This window comes from Varroa jacobsoni, unplaced genomic scaffold, assembly GCF_002532875.2.
Source record: "Varroa jacobsoni isolate VJ856 unplaced genomic scaffold, vjacob_1.0 contig03134, whole genome shotgun sequence".
Taxonomy (NCBI): domain Eukaryota; kingdom Metazoa; phylum Arthropoda; class Arachnida; order Mesostigmata; family Varroidae; genus Varroa; species Varroa jacobsoni.
In genome coordinates, this window is record NW_019214959.1 from 7,897 (window position 1) to 30,195 (window position 22,299).

The 22,299-nt window shown below is 38.5% G+C and overlaps 2 long non-coding RNA genes across 4 annotated transcripts; both read left to right on the top strand.

Annotated features, from left to right (window-relative positions):
* The first annotated feature begins 1,604 nt into the window (after positions 1-1,604).
* LOC111272739 (uncharacterized) lies at positions 1,605-21,909 on the top strand. 3 transcript variants are annotated; one of them, XR_002687698.2, is made up of 3 exons: positions 1,605-1,733; positions 13,792-13,966; positions 21,611-21,909. It is a non-coding gene; the product is annotated as an uncharacterized LOC111272739 (long non-coding RNA). The 3 variants fall into 3 exon arrangements; XR_015315825.1 differs by lacking the exon at positions 21,611-21,909 and adding an exon at positions 16,349-17,934; XR_002687697.2 differs by lacking the exon at positions 21,611-21,909 and having other exon boundaries at positions 13,792-14,934.
* LOC111272740 (uncharacterized) lies at positions 10,039-11,910 on the top strand. The gene is made up of 3 exons (XR_002687699.2): positions 10,039-10,414; positions 10,748-10,928; positions 11,787-11,910. It is a non-coding gene; the product is annotated as an uncharacterized LOC111272740 (long non-coding RNA).
* Positions 21,910-22,299: the final 390 nt, after the last annotated feature.

Here is a 22,299-nt window from a genome sequence, read left to right on the forward strand (position 1 = left end):
GCAAGATCTCGTCGCTTCAACTTTAATTGCCTTATTTTTTATTGATTAAGGGCCTGTGTGATTGTCACTTCTGATGCTGAACCTCGAGACCGCTTTGATTTCGACATTAAAATACTTCTGTTGAATTGCTTCCGTTCAATGATGCACATCAGAGCAGATATTTCTAAATTCCGTCGAAAGATGAAAAAAACGATCAGGGCACGAACAATCGAAAAATGCCGAACCCTTTAACAATTGTAATAAAGCTGTAACTAGTTAGTTATTTGGTAGTATCACAGTGTCGCAACCTGAAATAAACTATCGATCACCCTAGACTCGCATCGAAGAGTATAACTTTTAATATCAGAACGTGTCTATGGGTTCCAACAGCGGTATTTGTATCGACGCAGATATTTTTATCAAATACTTCACTTTGCAGATATCGGCGAAGTACGATGGATCACACTTTGGCTTGGACAAATTTGGATTTTTCACGAAACAATACCCTCCATGATTCATGTATCTTGGAGGTCGCTTCGTGGCTAGTTTTAAAGGCTAGTTTTACAGATAGTCATACTTTAATGCACCTTATTCAAGAACGTTCATTATCGATTTCGTGTAAAAATGCGAAGAAGTGGGGAGCCAGGATTTCTTAGGTCGGTAACGTTGGTTATTTGCTATTTGCTACTTCGGTGACACAGATTTACAACAAAAAACGAGCCTTAGAAAGTATAAAACTGTATAATACCGTTTCATAATCTATCCATTTTATCTATCTATTTTATTTTTTAACCCAAAGCTATATTTCAACTCGGTAAATATTTAGGCGTATTGTTATTCGACGAATTTCACAGCTACCAGAAACCCTGTAAGTTCAAATGTCATTTTTGTCTTATATTTTATGGCCTTCCTCTTCGAGTATGTCTGACAATGCGCACCACCTTGACTGTGAATACAGTCTCAAATGAGTGGTAAGGTTATTATACGTAAAAAAGCCTAAAACCCATCCCATTCACTCTGCACAGAATCCCCACGTTGCATAAAATCTGAATCTAAAACATCCCAAATATTGTTTTTCTCAAAAACGTATATATGTTGCACAGCAGCTTGCTAGTGAAAACTCTTATGAACTTTTAAATAACCTATGTATTCACATTAATTTATCAGCGTATAGACTTTTTACATTTGTTGCTCTATACCAAGCTTTCCTAGCTTTTGAGGTACGAGGTTTTTGAGCCTTGTCTCACTGACTGTAACTTTTACAAACCCTACAGGCAGATAAGCTAGTGTCGGGAAAATTGCTCGGTACTTCCGGATGTTTTGTGCCAAAGAGGCAGGCATGACACAGACGCGGTCGAGCAGTCATAAGATCTCTGTGCCTTTCCATTTCGTCTATTGAAAACTACTCTGCTGGAACTGATAGCAGAGTGCCTCAGCAGCCACATGGATGTGTTGCTCACAGCCTAAATCCAAACATCTCTCTTGATCTATCTCAGTGTATCGATAACGTCTACAGAGAAATACACGTACAGCATGGCAGTCCTCTTGTCCTTCCTCGCACCCTGAGATGGCCGATCATCCTGGCTATTTAGTTGGCTGTTTTACTCTGTAGTTAAAGATGGTGATGCTCATCCGCGGTTAGTTGAACAGTATAGAGTCGAGAGCAATCAACATCTCTAGGAGTTCGACATTGCACCTTGGTACGAGGAGACTGTCAAAAAATTGCAACACCAAATGGAGAAGTGATCCTATAAGTAAGTAAGTAAAACCGGAAAGTGGTCCTTTTCGATGCTTGATGTCTGGATGATATTTTATTTTTGATATGTAATCAAAAACGAGGACCAATTTGCTCGATGGCTATCTGAGCGTACGCGTTGTTTGTACTTACATGTGTCCTAGTCGCTTCTACTATCATTAAATTCCGTTATAGCTGACATCGAAACAGCTGGATTTTCAAAAATCTCTAACGTTTGTTCATTTTTGTGGTTCGTATCGTCAGGTGCATTCAGTAATTTATAATAGTTTATAGTTTTCAAGAAATTCTGTTTTGGAAGTATTGTATCAGTTTTAGCACCGGGTTAATGTACAGAAACATACATCTTTGTCTAAAAATGATTTTCTCTTCCTTCTGTATTTGCCGTAAACGGTCTTCCTTTACAAAATAAAACAACTGAGCGAAGCGTGCCGTGGACATTTTGCATATAATTGTCCTACCAATTTTCGAGGTTAGGTAAAGGGTTGACAGCTACGATCTTGACTTAAGCCTATAACTTGTCTGAGAATATCGATATTCATGATATATGGCTCTCACAAGCGAATTCAGTGGACTCTGAAATTAAATAACTTTTGAACTTCACGCCGCTAGCAGACGAAGTTCAGCTGGTAAGTACTCCAGATTTCTAGAAACTTGTGAACGAGAACCAGTTTACTCCAGGAAAATGAGTCCAGAAGAAAAAAAATGTGATTATGTCCAAAATCGACAGTAAAGCTCTTCTTCTTCTTCGAAGTCCATAACGTTGCGAAACATCATCGAAGAGTGGTGAAGTTGTTAGATAAAAGCACGGTACGTGAATAATGTAAACGTTTCGCTATACAGGCCATGTATGAATTAATCTCTGTTACTGGCCGGGGTGGGGGGAGAAGGGTCGAGTTCGGTACGAATATAGAGTAAATTCGGACATAAGGTGATGGTAGTACCTGCAATGAGCATTAGTGGTATCTGCTACAATAAGACACTAGTCGAAAATGAAATGATAAATGCAGCTCACTATCCTAAATTTCTTAAGAGAATCAAGAATCGTTGGCACGGTAATCAAAAGCATGCAATTTGGTTACTTACTAAGAATGCCAGGTCTCGTCCACATGCCTTGGTTATTTGCTAGATTGAGCTAAAAAATATCTAGCACTGGCTTCAAGTCGTTTTATTACTGATATAAGTCAGTATGATTACGGGACTTCTCGTGCTCTAAAAAGAACGCTGGATGGACGAACATGCCTCACGATCGATTCATTCCGAGAAGCCATAAATAGGGAGACTGCATATAGAAACGTAAAGAGCAGGTATGTCTTTCCAGAAGCTAGCAAAGTGTTGTAACAATATGTATAAAAATAAAGCAAGAACCTCTAACACATACTAAAAAATCATCATTCAAGCCCAGCCAGCTTAAAAGTTATCCAATTTCGAAGTTCGCCGGATTCGTTTGTAACAGCCTAATCAACTCTGATCCCACATATTGTACCCTGGTACCAATACCCCGGTACCCCGGCAGACAATAATTTTCTTAGGATAAACACATTGTCGCAGATGTTAGGCTTCACAAACAAATATTTCAAACATCACAGCTAACAAGTTTTTGTTAGCTCTTGGTATCGACAGCGCTAATTTCCAATAGAAGACAACTGACCGCTCAGAGTATTAAAATGTCTAACAGGGTCCTTCTAGCGTAAACAACGTGTCTTATAACTAAGACGTCGAGTCACCTTTACACAGTGTAACAGGACAGAGGGACCTTCACTTGTTTATATTGCGTAAGGTGTTTGCATAAAAATATTCTTGTCGCAGTCGCTAACTGATTAGCGTTTGTTACGGGTCAGATAACGAAAACAAAAGAATTGTTGGTTCTACACTTAAGTCTCCGTACAAAGTTAGCGGTCAGCTAAGTAGGGTATTACCTCGTTAGCCCGCCAGAAGCAGCAAAGGCTCGTTAACTCATAAAACAATTCGTCCTAGGTAGAGCGAACGCCGACCTCTAAGAAAACAGTATCCTTTTGGCTCTACAAACGAGCCACTGAACAACAAGCTAATTGTACCTTCACCTCGCTTAGCTGGTATAGGACACTAATAACTGTTGGCGGTCCTAACCCCGACAGACTTTAAACCTAGTTTTTCAATTGCAACCGTGCCACCGTATATAACATTAATAGGATAATAATGCTCTAAGCGCGATAGTTGAGCGCTTATTTATAAGACAACAGGATGTTACCAAGATGAAACCGCTAAATAGTACCAGGTTAGTAAAACGGGAGTGGAAGATGATGCAATGTTTGATAACGAAAAACTAACAGCTTAACCAAACAAAGAAAAAATACTTTTATATCAGTTTCACCTCAGAGCTTAGACAGGTTTATATTACGTATATAAACTGTATACTAATTTGTCGAATACAGCAAAGTTGTTAAATAAAATAATGAACAACGTACCGGAAAGGACTTTGACATTAATTATAATAGTAACAACGCCTACCTCACGGTCGTTTCCGAGAATGGGAAAGGACTAGATCTTGGAAATATTCACCAGGACATATACGGGCATGCTTTTCCGTATGAATCCTTTTTTTTTTTTTTTTTATATAACAGAATTATTTTGTGACCGTATTTCCGTTTAGTTTTTAACGTTGCTAATGCGTAATATGGTATTAAAGGCTAATACAGGCCTGCAGAAGGTCCACATACGTACCGTCAGAGTCTAGATGGCGCTTCGAAAAAAAAAATAAAAACTATTTTTTTTCCTGAAATATAGCAGCGTGACAAAAAAGATAATGGAGCTTAAATTTAAAGAAAAGTATTTTTAAAAAATATATTAGAAAATATTCTCGAAGAGGCTGCGGATATGATAAAAAGCGTCTTCATTTTCGGTAGATGCGATGAAATATATTGCCAGGCTGCAACGACTAGTAAATTGAATCTCACTTAGCAAAAAAAAGTGAAGCAAAGCATTGTAATGAAAAAATTAATTGCTGGCGACGAATGACCAGTAGAATAAGTAAATGGAAAACAATATACAAGTATAAATTGGCTATTGAAGAGCAGGCACGCAGGCAGAAAAACACGTAAAATAATAAATATTCCTGTTTTCTTGGTTCTCATTTCATATAATAAAAAAAAAGTAGGCGTTCGCTAAACAACGACAGGACAGAAGATTTTACTTTCGCGTATAATGCGTGTCCGTAGTGTAAAGGCAGCACCAGCCACAGGAACTTGTAAAAGATACAAGTCTCTGTAATAGCAATAACCGTGCGGCTATATTATATATATATATATATATAAAACAAGTAAGTTTACGAAGGCTAACAACGATTAAAGCCAAGTTTGCTCACAGCTGGGAAGTTATCACAGTTTTCCGTATTGTCTAAAGTAGGCGGCTCGGCGAAGTGGAGGCGTATACAGACGATTTAGTCGATCTAATAAAGTTCTTTTTTAGAAGTTTAAAAATCACATTAATTAATAATTCCTGATAATTATCACGTATTTGTGTGATAAAATTCCTGAAAATTGCTTGCTTAGGTAGTGAGAAATCCTTTACTCGCACTTGCTTTGAAGTTAAAACAGCATTGTCATGCGTTTGATGGAAGTTTGCGTGAGCGCCTCAAGTTGTATGCATCGTTCGCTTAAGGAAGACTATCATCAGTCAGGTCTTTGGCTTGATAATTGCTCATTAATACTACCGACGCTATAGCTTCGAACGTAGATCTGCATTGCAAGCACATGAAGAAGAGAAAGCTTTTTTTAGTAAGTATGATCACCGAAATATTATTTCATAAGCATTTTAACTAAACCCTCGCATGTGCATGAATCTGCTTTGAAATCTATGATGTCAAATTTCCGACTCCTATTCAATTAGTAATTAGTTAATTATTTCAAACGTTTAAGCTAATTTATAAAATGGATGAAAATTAAATGTAATGCCTTGTGTGAAGCCACGAATTTTTTATATACGAAAAGGTAGCTTAACTAAGAAAATCGAATAGTTATTACTTGGAATCTTACTTTATTTTGCGCACCGTTGATTGGTGTGAGTAGAATATATCCAAATGACTTTTTCGACTGCTACTGGTGTTAGTACTTTCTTAAAAATTAATATGTCTCATATATTTCTATGAAGGGAGACAACCACACACCGAGGGTGGACTGAACGAATAAGTCCATAGTAAAAGAACCCTTTTTTGGCTTTCGAATTAAAGTGTGCTTTTTTTGTCCTACCACCCAACTAGTTGGCCTAGCTTCCTTTTAGAAAGATATATTCTTTGCCCGCTATTTCGCACCGCCACTTGCTCGAAGCTCAATCTGGTGGCAACAGAATCATGTCGTGACTTATTATTATTGAATTATTGGGGCTGTCAAACGTTTTGCCTAAGCACAGCTATTTAGGCGCAACCTTTTACAAGCCTATTACACGCATACGGGATAGAGCCGCAAATAGGTTTGCTCACCTCAGACAACATCAGTGTGCCCTCACCGTTGAACTTGACATCAGCTTTGATTACTAGATACATTGTAATAACTTGACCAATTTTTATTATAGGTAATAAGCCAAAGTGCTGGACAACCGTAAACATTCAGATATTCTTCTAATTTTTAGATTAGGTCTTGCTTACCAGTGTCACCTTCCTATACCGCGTTACTGTTCTAGTGGTCTTTAGTTTGCTTATACTCTATGGTTTACCATTCATTTGTTGTTGCTGTGTATAATTGTGGACGGCTACGTTTACGTAGTTCCAGTTCGCTAAATAACGACCGCGTTATTTGTTGGGTTTTCGGTCGACTGGCACCTGACGCCAACTCCAACATTATCTATAAGCTTCAAAAAACGAAACTTCTGCCCCAGACGACGAGATGCGACAAATCGCTAACCCGAATGTTGGAGAGCAGGGCACGACAAACGAGCCAGGCAAGTCTCGATTTTGGCGATGTCGTTTGATTTCCAGCTCGATCTCGCAGATTAACTGCCTCCGAACAGCTCCAACCTGCCTCAATGACTACAGTAATAAACCAGCGTGCCAACTTTTCTGCCGATTCAAAATCTCCCTGTCAACTATTAAACCTAAAATGCACCGTCTGTTGTTCTGTGTCCTTGGGTCATTTGTGGCGAGGAGGAGAAGGCTGTGCAAGAACTCCAAAATACTTTTGACTCCTTTCTGCCCCATCGAACTGACATGGTCGCTCAGCAAGAAGTTGCCCTTGCTTTTAAATATAGAGGTAGAAATCGATATGCCAATGGACCGTTCTAGATGTACATATCAATCAAGGTTGTACGTTTGTTTTACGTAAAAAAAAATAGATACACTTCACTAATTTTAAACAAATTATGCTAGTTGCATGGTAATTACTTTCGTGTTTCATTTGAGTAATTGATAAGAAAAAAAAAACTTAGAAACGTTCACCATTGGCGATCTATTATAGTATAGAGAGAATTCCTACGTGTTCTACATATGGTTTGCACCTACTATCTCTTTTTATAATAACACCTACGTGCACATGGAAATGTGTGTCAATTATTAATAAAGCAGACTAGTTTGATTATATATGCGTCCTTGCCTGCCGTCTCAGGCAAGGACGCATATATAATCTATCCCTTCGTAAATCCCTCTCTAATACACAATGCCTGCTCAAAGAAAAACTGCAGCTACGGGGCAGGCCACAAAGCGATGCACAGGCATCCCACGGGACTGATTGACTTTAAATATTTATCAGCGTGACTCGTTTCCAGTGCGCTCATCTGAACTCGATCTTCTGTAACGGCTACGGCCCGAGTACTCACAGTTACTCCCTCACAGGGCATATACAGACGATTACGTAGGGATAATTTCGCTATGATTCGCTTAAAACAGAGCAAGGGCAGCAGAATTCGCGAGCCTCTGATGACTTCGAGGAAAACCCTGCAAACGACAATGAAGCCCTCTCAGCTAGGTCAACATTCGAACTATAACTTACGCTCTACGCCATACCTTGCTAACTGTATGGTTGGCTATGCTGACTTTGCACAATGGCGTAATGAAACGGTACTACAAGGCCACCGAGCGTGTCATTAAGGAGGTAGCTTTAGTGCACAAACAACTACAATGACACTGCATTTATATGCACTCTTGATTGTAGCATATAAATGCCAGAAGCCGCGGTTAATGACAGTATATAGCCTATATAGCAGTGAGTACTATATGAGTAGAATGTGTGCCTAAAGCTATAGCACTCATATCAGTGTGCTTAAATAATAGCTTTGTTGCGACAACAACAAATAACTTTAAATATAGTAATGTCAAAAATAATCCTATTACCTGGGACATGCTGTTTTATTAGCCGTTAGGTATTTGCTAAGGGCAACTTGCAGCGGCTGAGGCTTATGTGATTGCTATGCATAGATCCAATGACGAATATCACTTTTGCTTTACTTCTATCCTCTAATCGAGTCTTAAGAGCTGCTGGCCTATTTGTACAGTTAGCTCAGTGAGTGCCTTGTTAATGTAAACATTTTTACGTAGTATAAAAACAATGATTGTGTTTTTTGAGCCTTTGTTTTGGGAATGGGGTATAGGCGAAAGGGACGAAACGATTTTGGTTTTGGCTGTCAACAATTTCAGCTTAATGCGGTTGCCTTTCGCCATCCCTAATGAGTTTCTTAGTCTATCATTAATTGATTAGAAGCAGTTTTTTTTTTGATAAACAAGGCTCAACAAATGCGTAACTTAACTAGCCAAAATTGTTTACCTCGCTGGACAGCCAATCGGCTTGTGCGGTGTGTCCATTTAACGTTAACGATAAGACTTAATAATCGAGTTTTTGTAGTTTTTCTTTCGTACTGGCTTCGTCTTTCGCGAGACTGTTAGACTTCCTCATAAATCTATAAGGTTCCTGAAGTGAATCTAGTCCCTACCTAATTAACTGGTAACTCGAATGTCTACTTTCAAAAGGGTCGGCGTTTGTGATAAGCGCTGCATAAGAACGGCCCATTTGTGAATTGGGTAACTGTCTGATTAGATCGTCTATAATATTATTTTAATCCGACTTAAATGAAAACGTGAATTTGTATGCAAGTAATATGTCAGTATATTACTTCACGCGTTCATTAGCTTTTACATTACAAATTGCTAGCTTTCTATTCGTCATATCGAGCCGTAACTTACCGCTAGCGTACATAGCTACACTATAAACGCACTTTTTCCTATCGCTACGTGTGCTTGTACAACAGTCCGCAAAACGTTGCCTCTTTGGCCTTCGCTTAGGACGAAAATCGCTTACGCCAGTGAAGCGACTGTGCGGACAAAGGTATTATTAGGCACGTATAGTTGTAAGTTTCGGCTTAACCATCTGTTAAGTATTGTTCTGCGTGGTCATCATTCATCCATCACATTGCGGGATTCCCCTAAACTATATTGCCAGAGAACACATGTCAAATATAGATTTAATGGCGAAAATAACCTTATTTGTAGGATGTTGTGTTTTGTAGCTGGCTCCTCTTTAAACAAACTTTCTATTACGAGTTCGTTCACTGTACACATTATTACTTCACTCACAGGAATATTAAGGGCCTCCTTTTAAACGTTATTTTCAGTCGGACACCTACAAGAAAGATACAAATATGCTTTTACCAGATCAACTATAGCTAAATCTACTTGTTCAAATATAGCATTCTTTCAGAATCTATCTAGGTAAAATCATCTTTAGGTGCTATTCAGAACATGACACGCAAACGATTTAATCGCCCGATCTACAAAGCGAAAGACATGACGCTTACTCGTTCCGTTTGGGACGTAAGTCCAGCAAGCCCAAAGGGTTCGCTTAAATCCAGCAGGGTCAGAGCTGGAAACTAGGGGCGAAACAGCAATACTTGAACTTTGGAAACATACGTCCCTCTCAATATGATTTAACCTTTTCAGAGAATGCATGAATGCAATTAAAGACGCTACAAAATATATAGTTATAAACATACAAAGATGTGGGAACTACCCCCATAACGTACTTCGGTTCGGAATTATAATGTCTAATGGAAAAAATCTAGTTAAAGTATTATTAGTATAGTAATAACATGGTTGGTTACTAGCACGTTGAATCGGGTTCTATGTCACTATAGAAATGTTCAAAGATCGTTTGCTTATAGCCATATCATTATATATCTGGTCAGACATGATAAATTTCGCTGCTTACGTTAAAGCTTATATTAAATGAGTGATAATGATAATTTAATTGGGCCTACAGGTAAAATTTCAAAATAAAAATTGATGGGAACAGATGCAGCTGTTACTCTACAAATAATTTATTCTTACGTACATATAAACGCGCAGCAGATAAAAACAAAACCATGCGAATACTATCCATGACAACTGAATCTACGCAAAATGTTTGTAATTATATCGGCGGCCATTTCAAATATGCCCGGCAAGAAATGCTGAGCTTCTTCTACTAACGGTCGGTCATGTTAGTAATGCATTCACCCCGTTCGTTAGACACCATTATCAAGCCCGAAGTCTCTTCAAACCAAGCCACAACTTGGCTTGGGCGTTACGCCTCCCTCTCTGCGCCCTCTGAAGTGGTCCAACGGCATCGCCTGTGTCTACTGTCCAGCGTTGAGCGAGCGGCACGCGAATCCTTTTTCACAGAAATTTTATTTGAGCCTCGTCGGAAATACAGCCGCTATAGAGCGCAGTCATCCACTTTTTGACGGGTAGGTCTAGCAAAGCGCCTCGCCGGCAAATTGATTTGTTACAACATAAAACAGCTGTTACATTCCAAGTAGAATCTAGGGAATATGAGAGAATAGGATGGTTTTAGATAATTTGGAACAGCATTGGAAAGCTAGCGGGGACGAAGTAGCGGTATCGGAGCGTAGAGTCGTTGAATCGGGTTATACTAGTAAAAGCGATACGCATCGCTTGAAACTAAGGGGCATAGCATCCGCGTACTGTGTTACTCGCTCTATCCAATTAAATGACAACATTTACTCTACGCAACCAAAGCAGCAAGTTGAGCTACAAGTCGTTTTAATTACCCTTTACAGCTCTTGTTATGAGGCAAGCGTCAAACTCGATGCCCGTGCTAGCCTAGTGGCTAACGTAGTTGCCTGCTAAATCTCGGCGACACGTTATGGTCTAGGCTGCTTCGAAGCCGAACATTTTGTGCCGGGAGCAAGCCGTGCGATGGAATACCAAACGACGATACCGAACCTAAAAAACATAAAGGTCCGAAAAAATCAACGTGTCTGACACGATAAGGCGCAACACTATACCGAAAATTTACTTCTTCAGCACATCATCAATGAGGTTAAGCATTTGTGCTTACGATAAGCAGACACACGGGTACTACTATAGAAGATATCCGACAAGCGGTCTTAAGCGATGCGAACTTATTTTCCAAATAGAACCAGACCGTCTAAAAGTCATATAGTCAGCACGATTTTATTCAGCTTCGGCATAGTGTGACGCACGCGCAAACGAACATTTTAGGCAACGCCGTTTCGCCGCCTTTAAGTTAGACATTCAAGTGATTCAGCTGTATCTCTAGAACGACGTTGGATGGCACAGTGATACACAATACGTTTTATTTTACGCGTTTCAACGATCAAAATATTCCATGCTTTGCATAATAAGTAGGGGAAGTAGCCCAGTAATTCAATGTACATATCAGATTGTGACTCTACGCGACGATCGGCCGAAAACCTATTTAAAAAATACATTGATTATAGTCTTCATATGTTCACGATTTCATTAGTCTGCAACACTTTTTCAATCAAGATACACCACAGTCGTTACCGATATGTTTTTTCGTTGCCTTTGATTAATACCTTCACTTTCGCTTTTTAGATACGAGTTTACTTTTCGCATTGACTTTCCTATGTACAGTGGTAGTTTAGGCTTAACGCGGCCTTTCTGTGGACTGATTCAGGCCACCATGTTTACATGCGCTGGAATGTTCAACGTACGTTGCCCGTCTTTTCATCCATTACCAAAAGCATAATAGTACACAGAGCTACTTTCCCTCACTACAATACAATATCGTCATTCTGCTTTGGTTGCTGATCCTTTTCCATCTATCTCAAGGTGTACAAATCTGCTCTTCGGTAAATCTGTGACAACTGTGAAATGTACCGGAAAAAGGATTGAAGCTCACCCGATCCGTGTGTGGCCGTGTGATACTGCATTTCTATCAAATATTGATCTATTTAGTGACACTAATTTGAGTAAGAAAGGATACACTCGTACATGAATGATTGGTTTAAAGGAAGTAGTATATATGTATAATCGGATTCATCTCAAATCACGGTAAGCTGTTCGTGTGCCGTTATGAGGACATAATACCTTTAAGTTTTTGTTAAAATATTCAGCGAACGAATCACAATGAGTCCCCTACACTTAAGATTTCTCGAAACATGCTTGAGTTTCTCAGGTCTAAATTTCCGTCTGAGGCATAACAGAGATAAGTCTGAGACAAGCGACGCTTGAATACTCTGCAGCTAATGTAGAACCAAAGTTGGAAGTTCTATTTATTATTTTGAGTAGGCGAAGATGTTCACTATGTGTCTTCTTCTACTATATGTCTTAATCTTAATAGGTAGCTGCATGATGGTGTCGGCGGCGGATAACTTTGATAAATGCAACTTTCACGTAGCAACAAAACAAAATTACATTAATTTTGTTTACGATCGCCGATGAGTGAACGCTTGCTGTGCATGAAATGCGTGAGCCTTCGTCACTTTTTACTGATGGTTGATTGTGTATACCATGTGCCACAATTGAATTTCCTTCATTCTCTTTTTTTTTTTTTTGCTTCATACGGTTACCGCCATGAGTCAACCCAGCGCTTTTGTCTGAATGCTTCGTTCATGACACTATCTATCCCCGAGCTTAGATACCCCTCTGAAAAGGAAACTCATTAAATGCGTTTCCGGATATTTCAGTCGCTAGTGATTTTCCACAAAATAGAACATGCGTTTGATACCGTTGACAGGAGGTCCGCGGTTTCTCTTTGTAAAGCTTTATACATGACATTTCTAACGGCGATTGTAAAGTATCTGTCAAATTCTCATTGAAACACCAAAGAATTCTGACAGTTGCCCTAGTGAGGTCGAGACAAGTAGCTGACGATTCAGAACCGGACATCGCGCGGACTCCTTCAAAAGCTAATTTTTATAAATTCTACAGTTATTTAGGCCGACACGGCCGACGTCAGCACGGTACTAATAGAAATGACGAAATCTTGTCTGTATCTACAAGGATACGCCTTATGGTAGTAATCAACCTTTATAGATATTGGCTGTGCGCTTCGCTTTGCCGCTATTACCAGCATCCCAAGCACAACATAGTTATCTGTTACGCGTTTTGCACTCTGTTCGTAGTGGTAAAAAAGCAGGACCATTTAGTTATCAAATGAATACTCAGCAGTTCTCTATTAAAAACGAGTCTGCCCTTATCCACGAATGAACGGTAAGGTCATTGCTCAAAAAGCATAATTAGTATTTATTTACTAGTTATCTAAAGTGAGCAGTTTGCGACCTCTAATTGGTGACGGTCGTAGCTATTGACATGACGGAAGTTAAGCTTTCATAAACAGGAAATGATACATGCCTACCGACCTTTTGGCTTAGCGTATACTAGTGGCTAATTTCATACCTAGGTTAGGTATGCTTATCGGCGGACGCGTTACACAGTTGAATACGCATAGTTCAGGTGAAATCCACCTAATAACAGTAATCTTCCGTCTACCTTAGTTTCGGTACACAGGTGAACCCACTCCCAGATTAGTTACGACTAAATATCGAAATACTTTTAAAATGTATGTAGTCATTTTACATGAAGCCGTTAGAGAACATTCTCGATAACAACCCTAATACTAATTTACATACATCTACTTACTTACAAATCCGCGTACAATAACAAGCGAAGCGAACACCTTAGAAAGTTGTATTATCGTTTCCTTTTTGTCACCGCTGTGCACTTTTCTTTATCGACTGTTTGATGGCTACTCAGTTTTGAAGTTTTAGCAGCATCCCCTTTAGCTACCGGCTCTAATGTCCCTTCGCTCGTTTCTTTCTTTAACCGTATACAGAGCCTTTGCAGCTCCCCAGCCGCTTCACCCTCGTCGTCACCCCGTATTTACTCCGTTTTTGAAAAGAAGGACTTCCGCGGTTGCTTCCTGCATCCGTTTCTGCTCGTTACCGTTTTGCTGACGCTATAGCCCAGGGCGGTCGTTGGCAAAGGCAGGGGCGGAGTCGTGTGAACGGGTAAGCTAACGCAAACGAAGGAGACACGCTTCGCTATCGAGAAGGCCGATTATACTAGCAGCAGGGCTTCAGCCGCAGGCTTACCATTGCCATTGCTGCTACTGGTAGCAACACTGTTACAGACCTTCTATAGTGACGAAATCACTTAACATCCGTCGAATGACTCACGCCCATTTTAGCTGGCTCTCAACACATAAGAGATAGCGGCAGTAGTAACAGTAGCACGTTTTGAGTTTTTCGTGCCTTTCTCTATACTTCCCTTTGTCAACCTATTTGTCGCCAGTGTAGGAAGCCACTGTACGACAGAGATTCAGACGATGATGGCACTCTACGCCAATGGCCTCTAACTCTTCTGGTAGTGGCCATTTATATTTCGGTTATTGTATGATTTAGCAAGGAAGAATTTTATAAGTAGACGACCTGACCGGCATCCATGCCAGTATTTTTTGCATGTCTTGATAGATTATATGTGCTAATACAATTATTTCTATCATAGCAACAATAGTAGAAAACACTACTTTAATTTCAAAACGTACTGCTATGTTTCTATCTTGTCTATGCGTGTTTTACATTTATATATGCGGCTATTAGAAAACTATCATAGTAAACAGCACAAAAAACGAGTCATCATTTCACCACGTCGTCCCTCAATTATGGCCAAAATGTTACAGTTCTAGCGATTTCATTTTCAACAAACGCAGATAAATCGATAAACATAGGTAGCCATTACCCAAAATCATTTGTGTATTAAAACTTTCTGTCTACACCCCACATTGCATCTGGATAAGTTGCATGCCATGTATATTACAAGAACACCATCTGTATGAGAAGAAAATGATTCTCTTTAAAGAGCAGACTAGCGTTTTCCAATTCCTTTCTTAGAACAACCTGTTGCTTATAAAATCCATAATCTATGTAGATACGGACTTGAAGAGAAATAAAAATAACATCGTCTCATTGCTCATGTATGATTACCTCTAATCGTTGCTTCTGTGTCGTGTGTGTGGGTAGCACAAAAGGCGAATTGGCCGTTCTCATTTAACCTTGTTCCATGGTTTCTTACTTCTGTTTTCGTTGAAACGTCGTAAGCCCATTCTGGCAAAGCCCGTCCGTCAAATCGAAAGAAGGTTCCGTAAAGTAGGTATCATGAAATAATAGAAAAAGCAAAATGCCATTACTCCGGAGTGAATCCCTCTGATTACTGCAATCGGTCGACGTCCACGGCAGATGCTAGACCCCACAAAAGTTGAAGTAGAAACGAATCGGGTGGATACACAGTAAAAAGCCCAAATTGATAGCAGTGGCCGGAGCAGGCAGCAGGACACCGACGAGATAAATTGGTAAATCCCCACTCGATCAACCAAACGATGGCTTCATCATGAGCTTCATCGAGCTGCTCTACTGACAGCGCTCCGTTTTAGTGCCCTAGTGAACAGGTGGTCACTGCAGGCAAACTGCATACACCTTGATTTTCTTGTTGTTTCGCAGCATAAAGATCCGTAACAAGCTCCAAACAAGAACGGGTAAAGGAGTAGAGAGGGCGTAAAGCATTTACGCAACGACACTACGATGTTGTATGTACCCGAAAGGACAAGTATTTATCTATTTATGCATATAGACAATCTAATAATTTGAAAAATTACTAGGCTTTGCTGAAAGTTGAGTTATTCGTGTCTTCAAACTTAGCTTACCATGCAGTTACGTTTCATCAGCATAGCTATTCTCAACTTCCAACTTATAATATATTCGAAAATGAGCCCCATCATCATACAGGCATTATTGGCTATTACGGAGGCATCAGTGGTCAGGGATTGCAGCCTTTGAGAAAGGAAGTTTGCGTTTTACAAGACCTTTTCAAGTTTTCATATGTATAAAGTTTGTAACCGCATGTCAAAAACAAGCCGAAATGTGTAAAACAAAGAACGAATTTATTTTCTCGCTAACTTTTTCATGTTAACAACAGTAATAAAACCTTTATTGAATTAGAACTTTGCTATCGTACAACTTAAAGCCGAATACACTACCCACATATTGAGGTACTACGTGCTAAATATTATCGTTATTTTAACCACCAAGACCAGATCCCAGTGTAGATGCAGTCCTATCAGTTGCTGTAGTCTCATAGCATTAAGCAGATTTAGATAATTTGATAACCTAGTTTCTAATGCCTCTTCTTTTACAGAAACAATTCGCTAAAACATTGCCAACGTTCATCAATTCCAGATGTTTAAGTTTATTTTAAATGTCCCCAGTTCCTTTAAAAAATTATATAAGTTAATCAACAGGAAGTTGGAACAATTCGACAAATGGTTTTGCAAGACTTTCACTCATTCAGTATGCCTATTGTTGGGGTCTGCTGTGCATATCTTAAAATTTATACAGCCGTTAGTAATGGAGCGTTAGGAACGGTTTCTTGCTTCTTCCGGAGCATGTACTTGAATCATTTCGTGTGCTTTTTGCGGGAAGTTGGACAGTGCACCGATTTTGACGTATACAAACAAAAGGGGGAAATTATCAACTTCACTCGACGAATAGTTAAGTTGGTGACAACTTTAATCCATGCTCACTCACTAAATAAGGTAAACTTTTTAAAAATTCCGCAGTAATATCCAAAACATATATCTAAATGAAGTCGCAATCACCGCTCGAGCTGCATGGTCGTAACATGCATCAGTTTACATTCGTATATATAAGACTTTTTTCATTTTCAGCGTCAGCTATAGTTGTTTTCATCACAGTATTATTCCGTCAAATCAAGACTGTACGCAAAACAACATAGAGCAGGCTTGAGTACTCGTCCGGTATCCACTTAAAGGAGAGACTCTCTGATACCTCTATATGTGGATCTATTGCATGGATTTCTGTGGCTGATAATACTTACGTACGCAGAGCTTGCGGTTAAAGTAGTTTGTATCGACAGAGTTTCGCAGGCAACTGGCTTTGCCTAACTTCATATACGAAGATAACTGTATTAGGATGGAACATGACCTAATCTATTAACTTCTCAACTAGGTGTGCACTATGGAATCTGCCGTCCGGTAATTTTATGCATACTCTTAAAATTGGGACAAGGCAAATGAGCTTATTCAACAGGAAGCTACAGAGATACCTTCCTGAGCGTAAGGCGCGGGATAGCGGCAATTTCATATAAAAAATATATCTGTTGTTAAGGTGTAATCCCCAGCTCTTGGCAAATTTTATGAAATGGTTATCCAAACCTATGATCTGTGAATCGCTGGTCAGTTATGTGACATACGCGTGCAGTTATTCCAAAGGAAAAATCAAATGATATTTGCTATGCTACACTTTGAAAATTCAACCTCTTCGATCTATCTGACTTTCGAACTAATGCCCATTGACGTTTGTTCGCCTGAGGCATAATTAGGGCAATCTTGAAAATGGTTCTAACAATTCTGAACACTATTGAAGAGCTGATTTAGCTCTTTAAAAGGAAAAGGCGGCGGCGGCGAAAAGAATAGGTGATGAAGAATATAAAAAAGATGAAACTTCCCCTATCGAGTCTACTACGGTTGACCGTTGTTATTTGTTGACTGCATAACGATTTACTCTTCGTCCCGAGTTCATAGAGATGTATAATAGTTACAGATAAGAATTCATCTAATCAGGTGTTATATAAAGTATGTCTTCAAGTTAAGTATATGTAAAGCATTTCTATTAGGTTAGCTCACGTAAGACTGAGATACGTTGAACAAGTCTTTGAAATAAACGGCTTTACTAGTTTGACAATATCTTTTCGTGAAAAAAAGATCGAGCTTGTTGATGATGATGATGTATGATTTTCTTATATATTTGGGCATGCCCAATCGAGTTAAAATACCTTCTAATTTTGAATAGAAGAGTTATAAAATACATGTTCCGCCCTGTAGATCCTAAATAAAATACATGAAACCCAAACTGGTTTGTAATTGTAACAATCTTACACGTAAAAATGAAAGTCTTTAAAACTACATAGTATGATCGCGAACTTATTTATATAGTAAATTGTCGAAAATCTAACTTGAGGTGTTTTTCACTATTTAAAAGCTCCTTAAGAATCTAATAATAATCAACAAGCCCAAATCGCAGTTTCAATGTGTGATGATTTATGACGACTATAGCTATTACGACGTCCCACATGGTTAAATATGTCTTAATAATAAGTACTAACAGATTTTTAGTCTCTTTTGGCTGAAGAAATAAGCAAATATGTTTTCAATTACTTTTTTTAAATATTTATTTTTTTCAAGCTAGCCACTTAGCAGTAACTTGGCACTGACCTTGTGCACGAAGACGGGTCGAAGGTAGTAATATTCATAGTTTGCTCCTGCTCCTTCTCCATAAAGAAGATCTTTATTATATCCTAGCAATTTTCCCGATAGTCTTTAATCACCAGCCTCAATTTTCGGCCTGCTAAAGCTTTTTAGGTGACTTTACTTAAACTAGGCACCTTGTACTCGAGATATTGTCTACGTTACGGCTTGTCGTTGACAAGTGACGATATTTGCTTAGCGAACTGGAAAGCTGTCCATTACATTTAATAGAGCAGCGAAGTTGTTGCCACGTTTTAATTACGGGCACTGCATCTGCTAGCGGTTGTAACTGAACAATTCAAGCAGGCCTATTATTATAAGCTTCCGTATAGAGCACGAGGGTACATTGATTCCATAAGCAAAGCTACATATTTGTGAAAAAATAGAAATGATCACTACGTTTGAGTAATTCTCTAGCATTCTACTTTAGAAATAAAAGCAGTAACTGACATAATTTGTTGAAAAGCAGGTAACAATTTCAACTGTTTGCCTCAAAGCAGAAGTACACATTTGCACCACGTACAGCAGTTTTTCTATGAAAATATAATATTAGAATATAAACTACCGTAAGCTACCTTTCTTACAGGCATGGTGTCGCTATGAGTTAAAAACCAGACTTTCGGGATGGCTGGATAGCCTTTATCGATAAGGTTCATCGCTTTGTCTGTTCCTATTTTTTTTTCTACTAAAAAATATTAACGGGCACCTTTCATCACTATATATACACACACTATTTGTTTCCACGACGACTACTTACCAAAGTATATTAAGCAAGTTCTGCCTTCGTGACGCTACTGTGGGAACGCTTTCGTCTACAAATTTTAAGGGTATATGAGGACGTCTAGGCTCTAGTGAGAACATGGAGCTACCTTAATGGTCCAGCGAAAAAATTCGGATAAAAGGCCAGTGAATATAGCAGTGCCTATCTCTCTGCTTAGCCGCTCGGGATTCTAATTTTCTTAAACAGGTCTCTAAAACGATGCTACACAGGAATACCAAGGTCTTCCATAGAAAGATAGCTGAAAGTTAGTTATGGAAAGAGTTAAGTTGGCAAAATCCATCTAGAGAATGTTGTACCAGGAGAAACTGTTTGCACTGGAGCACAGAAGAGAAACGGTGTCGTTAAGGGGGAAAAATGTCTGTAAAGGGTTATATCTAGAACAAGCAACGATTGCTCAATACAGGTAGAGTTTTCCTCTTTAAGCCATTCTGACAAAGTTTCTTTTGATGTTCACGCTAGTAAGTACAAGCTCACTATTAGATTTTACCGCCCGGCAGCCCGTTGGAAATACTCGTTAATAAAATTGATTGAATTACTATATTAGAGGCATATTCAGAGTGATAGAAGAACTATTGCAAGTCTCATCAGCCTGTAACGACATCCTCAATCCCTGTATTATCCCACGTACAAAAACTGAAATTGGTCACTCGGAGTAGATACTTGAAAATTCATTCTAAATTTTCGCCCAGTCAAAAATTAATTACACGTCGTATCGTTTAACCCAAAACTGTGTGCGAGAAAAACGGGAGACAGATCGGAAGTGAGTGGATATGTCGAAACATAATTTGTCTGTAAAAACATCTATACAACACATACGAAACGCCTAGAAAGAAATAGTGGCAGCCGCACAGTACCATAAAGAAAGATGAAAAACAAACATTAATCCACTTATAAGTAGTACATTTGAAGGACCACAAATAGAAGAGAACGGTGCGTTATATAACGATGCGGACAGTGATTTTGTTAGCTTTAGTATACAAAACTGAAACATAATAAAGGTTACAGGTCGTCTATGAGACGAAAACACCTAGTATAGATGGTGGGTTTTAAGATTGCGTATATAGAGCATACAGAGGAATATATTCTAGCACAATCTTGGTACCGTATTGATTATGCATGACTACCCCAATCAGATAATTAAAGGTTAGAATATCTGCGAGGAACTCAATATATACTTAATATGAGGAGCCCGTTTCTAGACCGCATAAGATTTTAGCCAATGTTTTTACAACTTTAAAAAAGATATTGTACGGTTTAATAAAGATTAACCCTTGTCTAGGCGAGAAATACTGTGTATCAAAACGAAGCGGCTGAAAGTAGTGCGTCCTTGTGAAGCTATTGGCGTAAGGAAATTTCAGATAATATGGTAGAACTCTGTTTGTGATGGTAAGCGGTGGCTTGTCAACACGACATCTCGAACGAATGAAAATTAGCAGACAGTCGCACCCATGCAATGCAACAAAGATATCCAACCAAATAATGCACCTGTATTTTTGATTTGGGGTCTTTTGTATACCTCTAAGAAAACCATGTTTTCTAATTTGACAATAATTAGATCAGTTATGTTTGGGTTTGAACTATATGCCAGAAAGCACAATGCAATTTTTATATTGTTGTCTCAATAAGAACCTAATAGGATATGCAGCCTCAACAACGTTGCGTTTTTCTCTCTCTCGCTTTCTCTCTCTCTCTCTCTCTCTCTCTCTGAAAATATATCTTAAATAACACGGTTGATCGCGGTAAAAATAGTATCTGTTGCGACTATAGTCGAGTCTAATTAGTATATTATTATGTTCATTTTGCAATATTTGTCTTCTATAGATATGTCTTGTCTATGCCAATAAGCTTAAGATTATTCGTAATCTTTAATTATATATAGCAGTGTAAATTCACGATCTAAGTTTTTAGCTTTTTTAGTTGTAAAGACGTCCATTAGAAAAATATGGAGAGCTTGTAGTAGTTCATTTTATTTGATTTTTTACGGGAGCTTAATCTGTCGGCGTAAAATCAATTTTGTTTTTGCGGGATACAATTTTGCTGGGGCCCTCTATTTATAGAAATGTTGTAGGCTTGAAGATAGTGCACTTTATAGCATTGAATTACTAAAAATGATAGTTTTTAAGATTAGGGCAAGAGGTGGGTAATAACGGTAGCTAGTTTATTCCTGAATAATAACGGTTCATGTAAAAATCTGCTGGGTACGTGCCAGATACGTAGAGCTAGCTTTCCTTTTAATCTCGGAAGTTACACGTAATTTAAGAATGTTGAGGAAGGTCAATAACGTCAGTGATTAGTAAACGAGCGGAAAAACTGATAGAAACAAGTGTTATAATATTTGCGCTGAATAGTTGAATATTAGCTATAGCTAGTAGCTGAATAGAAGAATATTTCAGCCATTTTTACGGTTTTTTTTTTTGCAAGAAATACATTTTTGATTGACGTTATAACTTATATTTAATTAGTTTTAGTTCGATTTCTTATTTTATTCAAGATTATAGATTTTTATTCGAGGAGAGAACGCCAAAGATGCTTTTTGGTATAATTACTTTACAGACCGGACCTGATATAGGATCCTGTGGTCTCCCGACAACAATGGTGACCAGGTCAATGAGAATTTCTCAAATATTTCTACAAATAATAAATAAAATAAAAACCGCTGGAATTCTTAATTGAACATTGTTATGGATACACGTACAAAACTACTGTAATTTCTTATTGCTCTATAGCGAATTTAGTAATTCTGGCTAAATGTTCAATGAGCTTAGAGAAGAAATAGAGCCTACAAGCATTTACCTCCCTGAGCTCTCGATACTTCTCCACAATTTAATTTTACTATTGAAAGAATAGCAATAATAAACAGATGAGTTGAAAAATAGTGTTATCTTACGGCTTCACCCATATTTCATCAACTATTCATGATTCATTAAACCGTGCATTGCCATGCTTAATCAGTCCGCAAATCGGAAATAACTCGTAGAAAAAAACGCGTGGATACATATAAAACAAACGGTCAGTGTTAAATTTAAGTCGTATTTGTAGACATTCGAATGTACTCCTGTGATATATTTTTTATATTTCTAATTAAAAAAAAATTACATTGACTGAACGAACTAGATGCCCGTGTAACTTTCGAATTCGTTCATTCAGATATCGAACTCAGAGCCAACCATTGATTACGACCTGTTGTTTTCAAGCTAATTTTTGAGATCATTACCTTTAATAATTTCACGATGTTTACAATC